Source organism: Mauremys reevesii, linkage group 2 (assembly GCF_016161935.1).
Source record: "Mauremys reevesii isolate NIE-2019 linkage group 2, ASM1616193v1, whole genome shotgun sequence".
Classification (NCBI taxonomy): Eukaryota; Metazoa; Chordata; order Testudines; family Geoemydidae; genus Mauremys; species Mauremys reevesii.
In genome coordinates, this window is record NC_052624.1 from 229,648,198 (window position 1) to 229,660,201 (window position 12,004).

Sequence of the window (12,004 nt, forward strand, 5' to 3'; positions counted from 1 at the left end):
TATAGTTTTAATGTCTTCTCCTTTTGGAATTTAGACAAAACTAATCCGTAAGAGAGACATTTAGTTTGCTTAGTCTGGCTCAGAGTCGCAGTCTGAGCTTGCACAGGAAGTCCGTTGCTGCCGCTAAGTGAGCAGGAAACTTAGTTTTAAAAATATTGGATGAAATACTGGTCAAACAATGTTTTGTAGAATGTTAATCATTTAAAATGAAGCCTGCCAAAAAAGTGGACCTTATAACCTGTGGTTAGAAAGGTGGAGGACCCCAGCACTAAAGTACATTAAATCACTTAAGAGCAAAGAAATGACCTGTGGGCAACTGAATGGATGAAAATGGAGGAGCTGTGTGCATTAGGATGGGCAAACTGGTTTGGATAAAATAAGAACTGGCCTGAACCTCCTCAGATAAGAATGGATCTAAATCACCATCCAAAATTTAAACTAAGCCTTTTGCAGAAAATATAAATAATAAAATAAATATAAAAATATAAATATTTTATATATTTATATAAATATAAAAAAATAAAAATAAATAAATATAAATAAATGAATGAAGCAACACTGAAGAAAATGGAGTTATGCCAGCAGAGAATTTGGGCCAATATTTTTCAGTTTCACATACCAAAGCACCTTGTGGTCCTGATTGAGACCAGACTCAGAATCATTGAAATGCCACACAAAAAAGAAGCTGTTCTCAAAATATTTCCAGCCTGGCCAGAGAGAGAGAGAAATGCAAATTGCCTTACAGGAGCAAAGCAAAACCCTTGATCCAAATGCTTCTGAATTCAGGAAGAAGTGCCATGCCAGACCGTACTAATGCTTCATCTAGTCTACTGTCCTATCTCTGGCAGTGGCCAATATCTGATGCTTTAGAGGAAGCTACCAGAACCTTGCAATATGCAGATGTGGAATACCTTTCTGTGGAAGTTTCTTCGTAACCCTGATAAGATAAAAGCTGCTTTATGTCCTGAATTGTGAGGGTTAGTTTTTTTGTTTTTTTTTCGTTTGGTTGGTGTTTTGTTTTTTAATCCTTACTAGCAAAACTCTGGGTATTCTTGTTATCCATTTAAATTATTCACTACTTTTTTAAATCTTGCTACGCTCCTGGCCTCAATGATATCTTGTGGCAATTAATTCCACAGGCTAGTAGTGTTTTCTGTGGGAAAGTATTTCTTGTTGGTTTTAAATTTGCTGTCTTCTACTTGCATTGAATGTCCTCTAGTTCTTGTATAATGAGAGAGGATGAATAGAAGTTCCTACAACACCATTGTGTATGTGTATGTGTATATATGTATATAGTGATACAGCCTGGCCAGAGGGCAGCAGGAGAGGATTAGAAGGGAGCCTTATTCCCTGTAGAGGGAATAAAGTTTGCTATAGATTAATTAGAGCACCTGAAGTCAGTCACCTGATATAAATCCCCTGCTTCAATCAGACAGGGGAAGGTGTTGGAGAAGAGAGGATTGGTGTTGGAGCAGAGAACAGTCTGAAGGAGTAGAAACAGAGTGGATTGGAGTTGGAGCAGAGAGCAGTTTGGAGGGAAGCAGAGGAAATTTTGGAGAAGTGCTGCGGTGGGCTAAGAAGACCAAGACCCTAGGTAAAGGGACACCAGGCTTGTACAGAAGGAGGGCAGGAAGCCCCCACAAGCTGAAGGGCAGGAGAGGGAAGTAGCACAGGGGAAGGAACCGCTAATTCAAGTGATTTACCGCTATTCCTAGGGCCACTGGGATGGGACCCAGAGTAGAGGGCGGGTCCGGGTCCCTCCCTCTCCACTCCCCTTCTCTAGGACACTAGTGGGGCAGTTAATATCCCAGTTCAGGGACAAGAAACAATACCCTGAACCTGCCCCAAGAAGAGAGAGCGCGAGACCCATCATAGTAGTGCCGGCAATTTGCCACAATATCCTCTTATTCATCTCTTCTCTAAAGTAAATAGCCCCCATCTTTTCAATCTCTCTCCATTAGAAAGTTTTTCCATGCCTCTAGTCACTCTCATCATGCCTCTCTGAACCTCTTTTGTTTCTGAGATAGGGTGACCAGAACTGAACACTAAATCTGAGGTGAGGGAGCTACCGCTGATTTACATAATGGCAATATAATATTATTGGTATTACTTTAGGGAGGCTGGCATTAGGGTCCAGACCTGAACTTCATAGTTAAGACCATGTTTCTATAAGGAGGCAAAACAAAACAGCACCTGAACATCCAAAAACTCTGGGAACATGTACATGCAACTCTTGATCCAAACTTAACTGTTCATACCTAATTCTACATATTCATTTATCTCCCTTTTTATGGACCAAGTTCTCATTCCTGTGCACAGCCCAAATAACCCACCTGGGCAAGGCACAGAAGATATCAATATAGGTCCAATATGGGGGAAAAGAACCTGCTCTTTCCTAGGCTGACTCCCCTGCCATTTCTTAGTTACCATAGTAGGTTCAGTGCTACATAGCTGATGCACGTATTTTGTTGTTTCCTTCCACAAATGCTATGAGAACCCTGGCCAAAGGCTGTCTGCCTTCCCTGCCCTCACAAACCTTATGCACAGTGAGCACAGCCCTGTGGAGCCGAGTCCTGCAGAGTGCAAGTGGTGTGGACCCCAATAGAGGGTCCCAACATCCTCTCTCCACCTCTCACCCCTTTTTCCATGCACTGGAATAATAGCAGTTCATGAGGAAGTGGTGGTAGGGTCTGGACCAATGTAATATACACTACTTATTTTTAATATTATACAGATGAGAAGTCCATGAGATTAGCAACATTAATTTCCTCTTTTATTCTGTTATCTCTGCGGCCATTGGTCCACGTTTTATTGTCTCTTAACAGATTAAGTTAACACTTCCCTCCTTGACCATTTAATTTTTTTGCTATTCATTTGCTGAAAAAAGTCACAACTTTCATTCTATAATGCCTCTTGTTCTGTTAGAGGCTATGTTTTTCTGCATCACCCTTGTTCTGCTGTTGAACGCTTATCTTAAGGGCTTTATATGACCCTGATACATTTATCAGTAATTGAGATGGCATTCAGAACCATATTCTTCATTCAAGTCCATACCTCATATTCTTACATTTTATAGGAAATTAGAACCAGAGGTGCCCATGGGAATTTCCTTACTCATCAATCATCCTTCCAGAAGCAACTATACTCAGATCTATATTTGCCTTGTTTTTGAATAACTGTTTTCTGAAAAAGAATAATCAGTTTTATTAAAACTCTAGGTTCCTAACAGCTAATCCTAAATTTTACAGAATAATCTATTTTATATGTCATATCCATTATATGGAGGATATTCATAACCTTCAGATAAACTGGATGAGCCTACCCAGCAAGCTTTGAATTATGCAATCTGGGGCTGAGGTACTAGCAAAATGATGAAAATTGACTGCTGGCAGAGTACAACCGTCAGTGATGTATCTGATCTTCAACTGACTGGGAGTCTGTTCATCAGTTTACATAATCACAATTATATTGGACAAGTTGGAATAGCCTAGAGAGACTACATTATTTTCCTTGTTAGCAAAAGCTGGCATTTCTACTAAATATTGTCCAGACTTCTCCATCCACACCATTGGTTCAGTATTAGCTGTTAGGACAGTAAGAGGCAATCCAATACTTCTGAATGGATGTCCAGAGTCAGAAGTCCCTTTAATCTCTTAGGCTTTGTTTCTGCTAGCTGATGAGCACTACAGTCCCAATCCAGCAAAGCTGGTGATCTAAAATGCGAGGTGATTTTTTTTTCTTTGGCCTACTGCATTATGGAAGCAGCCAGCAATGCCGACTGAATATCACCCAGGAAATCCCAGTGCGGTAAGCAAGCCAGTACAGTCGTCGAATTTTCTTTAATATGAGTATTAGGGGCAGTGCTATAGCAGCAGAGGAGGAGGAGGAGGATATATTCCAGAAGGGAGCCTACAATTTGTTTTTTTCCTGATGTCTGCCAAACCATTCAAAACAAAAGGAGGGAGTTGGCAAGGCTAAAAAAGGAGTTTTGTGGATGAAGTAACTGAAGTTGTACTTCTTCACCTGGCTAAGCTCTCTGACTCACAAAGTCAAAATATATCGCTTTTGAGAACTTTGGGTCAACTTCCTTGCAAACCTCAGATCCTCAAATGAAAAATTTTCCTGCTCATAAAGGAACATAAAGATGCAAAAACAATTTACACGTAACCTTAATTTTGGATGCACATTCCTTTAAAAAAAAATTAAGTGTGGTATGGAGGGGAGTTAGGTGGGAGGGGTGTTTATTTTGTTTTTACTTTTTTAGCAAAAATATAAAAATACACACTGTACATGGATTTTCATTGTATAAAGTTCAGTTACCAGTCACCTAAAAATTGTCATTGCATTCAACTAACTATCATAAAGAATTGAAGGCTCTTAGCCAAAATTTTCAAAAGTGTCCTAGTGACATAGAAGCCAAAGTCCCTTTTTTTCTAAATTGGCTGCAGCACTAAGTTAGGAACCCACATTTCATAGAAAGTCACGGCTCAAAATAGGACTTGGGCTCCCAACTTACTTAAGTCCTTTTGAAAAATTTAGGCATAGTCTTTTCCATTAGAGCTGAGTGAATTATTTTGGCAAATGATACATTTTTGAGGGATACCAAAACTATTTGTGAATTTGGGTCAAATTTGACAAACTGAAAAATCAATTATTTGCTCATCTCTATCACATCTTTTTACAAATATACCTATTCTTCCATTACTGGACTGTTTGTTTTAAGTCTGGCATCAGGTTCATTAATACTATACCACAGTGGTCTCCAAACTTTTTTGATCGCACACCCCATCAGTAAAAAAATTTTGAGCACGCAACCCCTGCCACGCTGCAGGGCCGGCTCTACCATTTTTGCTGCCCCAAGCGCAAAAAAAAAAAAAGCGCTCAGACTCCCACCCAAACTGCCGAAACTCCCCCCCCCCCAAAAAAAGCCACCTGAACTGCCGAAGTGGTGGTGCTCCGGCAACGCTCCTCCTGCCATGCACCCCAAAGGATCCTTTTGCGCACCCCACTTTGGAGACCACCGCTATATCAGATTCTGAATGCCTTCTCTTTGTTCCTTCTAACTCCCCTTACAGCGGCTCACTTTCCTTGTTACGTTTCCTCTTTCCCCTCCCTTTGTTAGTATCTTCCTTCTTTTTCCCTGAACACAGTGGACCAAATTCATCCCTGACTCCATTGAAGTCAGAGATCTGTTTGAATATGTTCGTTCCATAACCTATGTAGGTTTATATTAGTGCTTCTCAAAGTCGGGCCACCGCTTATTCAGGGAAAGCCCCTGGTGGTCCGGGCTGGTTTGTTTACCTGCCGAGTCCGCAGGTTCGGCCGATCACGGCTCCCACTGGCTGTGGTTTGCAGCTGCAGGCCAATGGGGGCTGCGGGAAGCAGCGCAGGCCAAGGGATGTGCTGGCCACCCTTTCTGCAGCCCCCATTGGCCTGGAGCAGCAAACCACGGCCAGAGTGAGCCGCGATCGGCCGAATCTGCAGATGCGGCAGGTAAACAAACCGGCCCAGACCGCCAGGGGCTTTCCCTGAACAAACGGCAGACCGGCTTTGAGAAGCACTGGTTTATATAGATTAAAGCCACACTCTGCACTGTATGAGAGAGAGAAAAATGGGTACTGTAAGTTTGTTATCTAAGCCAGGTAGTACAAGACTGTGGCTTTCTGAAATACTGATTGTCGCATAATGCCTTGATTTCAATAGCAGTGTATTAGAGTTACATTTGGGTCTGTATGTTTGTTTTGGAGATATGGGTTTTGTTCCTAAAGACTTTGTTTTACATTAAATCTGTAGTCTGGCCATGTAAAAGACTGTTTCATTATTTAGGTTGGTTTTACAATCTACTTTATACCTGCAAATTGCTATGTACTATCTGAGAGTGCAAATACCAATACAAAGAACATGAATTATTCCTCAGACAATGGTACGCACAGTAAGATGGTCAGTGCTATTGCACAGGAAGAAATGACTAGGACAAACACACTTTCATTTATAAGCCAGAATGTGGTTCCACAGCACATACACAAGTGATATTTTTTTTTAAGGATACTCAACATTGTCCTAACCCTGCTCCCGCTGAAGCGATGGTAAAACTCGCATTGGCATCAATGGGATTCCCATAGTTTATAAGGATGAAAAGGGGAAAGTAATGGTTAAAGACTAGGAATGGATGGACTTGTTAATAAAAATAAAAATGGGGGTGTTGATGCCATAGTATTTGTGAGAAGCTTACAGGCACAGTTAGGTAGGGAAGTTTATTCCAAGTGTAGGAGTAGCATTGGAGAGGGCATAGAAATAGGCAAGACTGGTATTATTCAGAGAAAAAAATGGCATTCACGTGACGAGAGAAGAGCATGCATGTACCATTGACAGTGCAGCATAGTGCAGATCCTTGAAATCTAGGAGGACACACTGAAGTTTGGTTTGATAGGAAATTGGAAAAGAGTGGAGGAATTCAATGAGGTATATGATGATGGTCATGCAAAGAAGTAGACTTTAGCTGCTACATTCTCGATATCCTCCATGGGACCTTGGAAGGAGGTGGGAAGGCCAGAGAGCAGGAGGTTACAATAACCAAGACATACTGTTAATACTGGTATCTATGTTCATTTTAATAACAATACTGTAGAGCAAATAATGGAAAACCTCAATCCTAGTGTACAAAGTCTGCAAAGTAGGCATCTGTTTTTACTAGAAGAAATTTTTCTGTGGAGGAATGTGGAGGAGAAGCTATAAAACCAGTTAATCTTATTTGGAAATTCTGCTGTGTCATGTTTGTAATCTGCAAAATTGGCTGAGAAGAGTATTGGGGTGAAGCAGCAGGTCCTATTCCCATCTTAAAGTAACTTTAACTCACCCAGCAAACATTTTTCAACCCTTATTTTATTCTTAGGAGTTTAGACTTTCATTATTTAATACCCCACATATCCCAAGTACTCTTGGAAAAACTAGGTTCAATAATTCCACTGGCCTTTTTCCCAGTCCACTACTCTTTAATTATAGTTAACAAGTTTGAAATTACTAAAACTCTTTTTTATCCCCGTCCCTCCCCCACCAATCTTATAGCAGGGAGAGAGGGAAGCAGGCTGAATGCCTGTCTCCTGATCAACAAGCTGTGGGTGTCTCTTCATAAATTGCCTAAGTCTTTTAAAAAATGAACGAATTAACCAAGGATCATAAACCCTGTCTCTAACTTGTGTCTAACTATGTGCTCTGTCATATCCAGCAGGTTGCCCCGGTAAATATGTAAATTCTTTAGATTTAGTAATAAACTGTTACCATGTTGATGATTTCCTCTGAAAAACTGCAAGCTGAAAAATAACTGAGCTGCTCTTTTTCTTTGATAGCCTTGCCTATAGGCTGTTTTAGCACCCCATAAATCCTATAATTGTATAGGATTATTTGGCAGCATGTGGTGGTTTCTGCTAAATCACAGTGAGAAGATGATCAGGCTGGTACTGAAAAATAAAGTATTAAGAGCGGCTTTATAAGATTTATGGAAGGAAAGATTACCACTGGCAGAAACCCAGTCTTTCCCCTAATGACTAGTAAGGAAAAGACTTGCTGTGTTAAGACAGCATCTGTCTCATTAGCCTGAGTATAGGATTTAAGGATCTGTTTCATTCACTTATTCCCCAGCTCTTTCTTGTGCCCATCACTGGGATCTGCGATGATACGACTGAAATCCAAGTGGGCTCAACTGTCAGGATATTGACTTAGAACTATTTTATTTGCCTTTCAATCATGGTTGAATAAATAGACTTATAGCACATTGGTTGAAATGAAAATGGAAATATGTCAGACTCTTAACATTTTTTCCAGCACATTTTTCTAGGGATGGCTTCTCTGAGCTGGGTGAAGAAAGGGTTTTAAAATCTATGTGGCATTCTGCCAATTCCACATATGTTTCAGAGTCGCATGAAAGAGCTGGTACAAGATCAGGAAGAGTAACATAGCTGCACTACAGCAGGTGCTGTTGTTGGGGAAGAGCGGGTGACTGACTGAAGGCTGCTGTCATCAGATCCGAATCAAAATCATATACTTAAAATAAATAAAAAATAATATAGATGGAAGCATTTGCCACTGTTATCCATCAGTGGTCTGTCAACATTAAGGCAGAGAGAGAAAAATAAGCCATATGAGCCATTTCCCCCAACAGTGTCAGATGAACTATTTGATTGTTTTAAACCAAGTCAAAACTAGTATAAAACTGAAGTAATTATCAGATTCAGATCTAGCCCCAGATTTCCATATCAGAAATTAAAGAGAAGATTGTAGCTATCTTCAGAAGGGAAGTACTTCACAAGTGACCGCAGGGAGCTACTTTGCAAAAACTAATAGATTTATTTTGGCAAAATAAGAAGCATTAAAGAATATGGTATGTAAAGTTCTTTTGAACTCAGACAGGGAATCATAAAATATAAGTTGGAAAGCTTTCTAAAGGAGATTGCTGACACTAAAAAGGAAAGAATCGACAATTTAGGTGCTTAGAAATACCATTGGGCATGAAGGATAGATTAGAAAGCCCAGCTATGATTTAGATTTTTAAAAATATTTTATTATTCATTACTTATTCTAAAGTTTTCTCAGTAGCAAGAGGAGGTATAATTATTAATGAAGGAAAATTAAGACTCACAGAAGATAGAAGTTGTGCTAGCATATAGCACATGGGCTCACAGTGATTACAAAATCTACTGGCAAGGTACTCAAAGGTTTATACATTTCTACCATAACTTAGGGCTTTAAAATACTCGAAGTGTCTCAAGTGGTTTCAATTATTTGACTATTTGCATTCTCCAATAGATCAGGTCATACTTTGAAAATGGGTGAGCATTCCTGACACCCTCTACCCCAATGAAACTTGGGGAATATGCTGCCCTGAAATTTTGCAATGGGCTATGTGGTTCATTTTAACCATTTATAAATCTAAAATGTCTCTTGACTCCATTTCATGTATACATTTATACAAAGTAATGTCCCAAAAAGATCCACTATTATTATTGTTTTATTTTATTATTTTATTCAAATGGTCTCCACTAGAAACTCTAAAAACAATGTCCTTAAGTTTCAGTTTTGCTGGCGTCACCTCACTACCATAAACAGTGGAACAAAAAGAAGGCACTTTTATAAGTCTACATAGAGCAGGATATTAATTGCATATGATGAATTGAAAATGCTTGCAGTGCAGCTAATGTCTGTAGTTCCTTTCATGAATATTTTCTTCCCAGTGGCTGAAATAAAATATCAAGAGTGGTATGGGATTTACAGTCAGAATAGCAATCTAAGCTATTTGTAAAAACATGTTTTCTAAACATTTATGGCTTTTATGGTTTAATTGTAATACTGAATAGCCTAGAGAAGCATTCATTCTGTCACTAGTGTAGCATTTCAGTAGTAACTGACTTTAACTATCTGAAAATTTAACTTCTCTCATGTAAGATGAAGAATCTCATTGTATTTTTAAAAAAAAACCCTCAAACCAACAATCTCAGAGTCCCGTGTGTGTGTGTTTTGTTTAAGGAACACCATAAAGGGTGATAGGCCTTAAACTTCAGGAGACCCGACAGTTTTGTCATCCTGAAGGATTCCTTTGAGATTACAGATATTATGGAGATCTAAGAGTGCAGCAGCTTCTAACAGAAAACAATTTTGATCCCCAACAATTTCACCTAAATGAAAAAAATTATCTGAAATTTTACAGACAGGGTAGGATTTTTTTTTTCTGGAAAACTTGAGGTACATCAGAAAAGGTGTTCTAAAAGTATATGGGCCCTATTGAGTTTATAAACTGTGTGGCTGTCAGTGGGAGCTTTTAAACGCAATATTATCCATACACTGTAGTCATAATGGGGGGGAGGGGTGACAGGCAGGAAACCATAGGGGGACGCAAACAGGCTTGTGAAAATTAGTAGGGAAGTGTGGTGGTATATAACACACGGAAGCAATACCCTTATTTAGAATTGCCAGGTCCATATGCGTCTGGTCTATAATAGAAAATTTAATTTACTCAGCTTCCTCCACACCCCTGACCAACATAGTGAAGCTGACCTAAGTCACCAAGTAGACTAGAGGTGGGCAAACTACGGCCCCGGGCCGCATGTGGCCTGTGGGATCGTCCTGCGCGGCCCCCTAGCTCCTGGCCCCGGAGGCTACCCCTAGCCCGTCCCCTGCTATCCCCCGTCCCCTGCAGACTCAGATCGCTCGCTCCTCTGCCGGTGCAATGCTCTGGGCTGTGGGGCTGTGAGCTCCTGGGGCCTGACCCGGTCTCTGTGCTGTGTGGTCAGGGGGCAGGGGTGTGGATAGGGGTCGGGAGGGAACAGGGGGTTGAATGGGGGCAGGGGTCCCGGAGGGGGCAGTCAGGAAGGAAGGGGGGTTAGATGGGGTGGCAGGGGGCAGAGGTTCTGGAGGCAGTCGGGGGACAGGAAGAAGGGGTGGTTGGATGGGGTAGGGATCCTGGGGAGGCAGTCAAGAATAAGAGGAGGGGTTGGATGGGGTGGCGGGGGTCCGGGAGGGGTCAGGGGACAGGGAATGGGGGGGTGGATGGGGCAGGAGTCCTGGGTGGGGGGCAGATAGTAGGTGGGGGCTGGGCCACAACCCCCTCCCCTAACCAGCTCTCCGTACAATTTACAAGACCCAATGCGACCCTCAGGCCAAAAAGTTTGCCCGCTCCTGAAGTAGACAGTACTAGGTTGAAGGATAAATTCTTCTATCGACCTGGCTACCACCTCTTGGGTAGGTGGATTAACTTCAGCGATGAGAGAACCCCTCCTGTTGGCATAGGTAGTATCTACAATGAGGTGCTATAGTGGTGCGATCTGTCTTCGCAGGATGAGGTTGCCCCTTTAAAGGAACCCCTATAAAGGAACCCCTTTGCTAGCACGCTTTTCTGGGCTGGCCCTTTAAATGTGTCAGAGACAAGCTGGAACTCAGAAGTGGCCATTCTGTAAGTGCCTTCCGCATGTCCTTCTCTTCCAGGTGGGAAGGTTTTCTTACCTCCTGATATGCTTTCCCCTTCTTATTCCTGAGGAGATGACACATTCTCACAGGGAGCCTGTGTTCTTGAGAAAGGGGCTTCATCTTGTGTCATAGAAACTGTTGCCACCAAATTTCCATTTTGCATTCCCTCCTGTCTAGACAGCTTTCTTCCCATGCTAGGAGAGAATTAGAAGCATGGAATCAGAAGAGGGAGCCAAGAGTCTGGAATGAGAACGAGGAGATACGTAGTCCCTTGGGGGAGGGGAGGGGATGGGATGCTCTGAGGAAGAGTGAGATCTATCACTGTGCTGCTTGCAATTTCTGCTGGAGACAGCACAATTTGTCAGCTTCACCAAACCTGTGTCACTGAGCAATTTTTAAGCTTTTAAATTATTCTTAAGGAAATTCCCGTGCAAGAACTATGCCATAATTGAGTTACTGTAAGCTTTTACCTATCTATCAGTTACCTAAGTGAAAACATAATTTAAAACAGGGGAATTTTTATTCATTTTTTTTAAGAGAGAGAACTTTGTTTTCATAGCTGAGACTGCAGCACTGTTTGGGTTTTTTTCAATTAAGTAACCAGTAGATATTTACACTTTAACTTCAGCTGATCAGTGTTTGAGATATAATTTTGTTTGCAAGTGATCCCATGGCCGAACAAAAAACTAAAACTGCTATAAAGATTTGAAACTTAAAAAAAAAAAAAAAAAAAAGTCTTCAAGTGAAACAAATTACTTGCATGTTCGGAGAGAATGCACTCCATAGCTGCAGTCCCAACAGCAGATTATTCAGCACAGAGCAATTCTAAAGTCAATTTTCAGCGTTTGCCAGACTTTCCTTTGTTCCTTTAAATCTTCATTGCACTCCTTTCTTTGCATTTCCTCTGGCATCTGGGTTACAGGACTAGCTGGTGGTGACTGAATGCCCTTACTATCTAATGTCTATTGGGTCTATGTCAGTGGTTCCCAAGCCCTGGGCTGTAGATTGCAGGGCACTAGTAATTAGCAGAGTTGGTTAGTCACATGAT

At 41.2% G+C, this 12,004-nt stretch overlaps 1 protein-coding gene across 1 annotated transcript in view; it reads left to right on the top strand.

The window, feature by feature from the left end:
• Nucleotides 1–12,004, top strand: part of SULF1 (sulfatase 1) — a 287,776-nt gene that overhangs the window by 27,061 nt on the left and 248,711 nt on the right. The window lies entirely within an intron of this gene.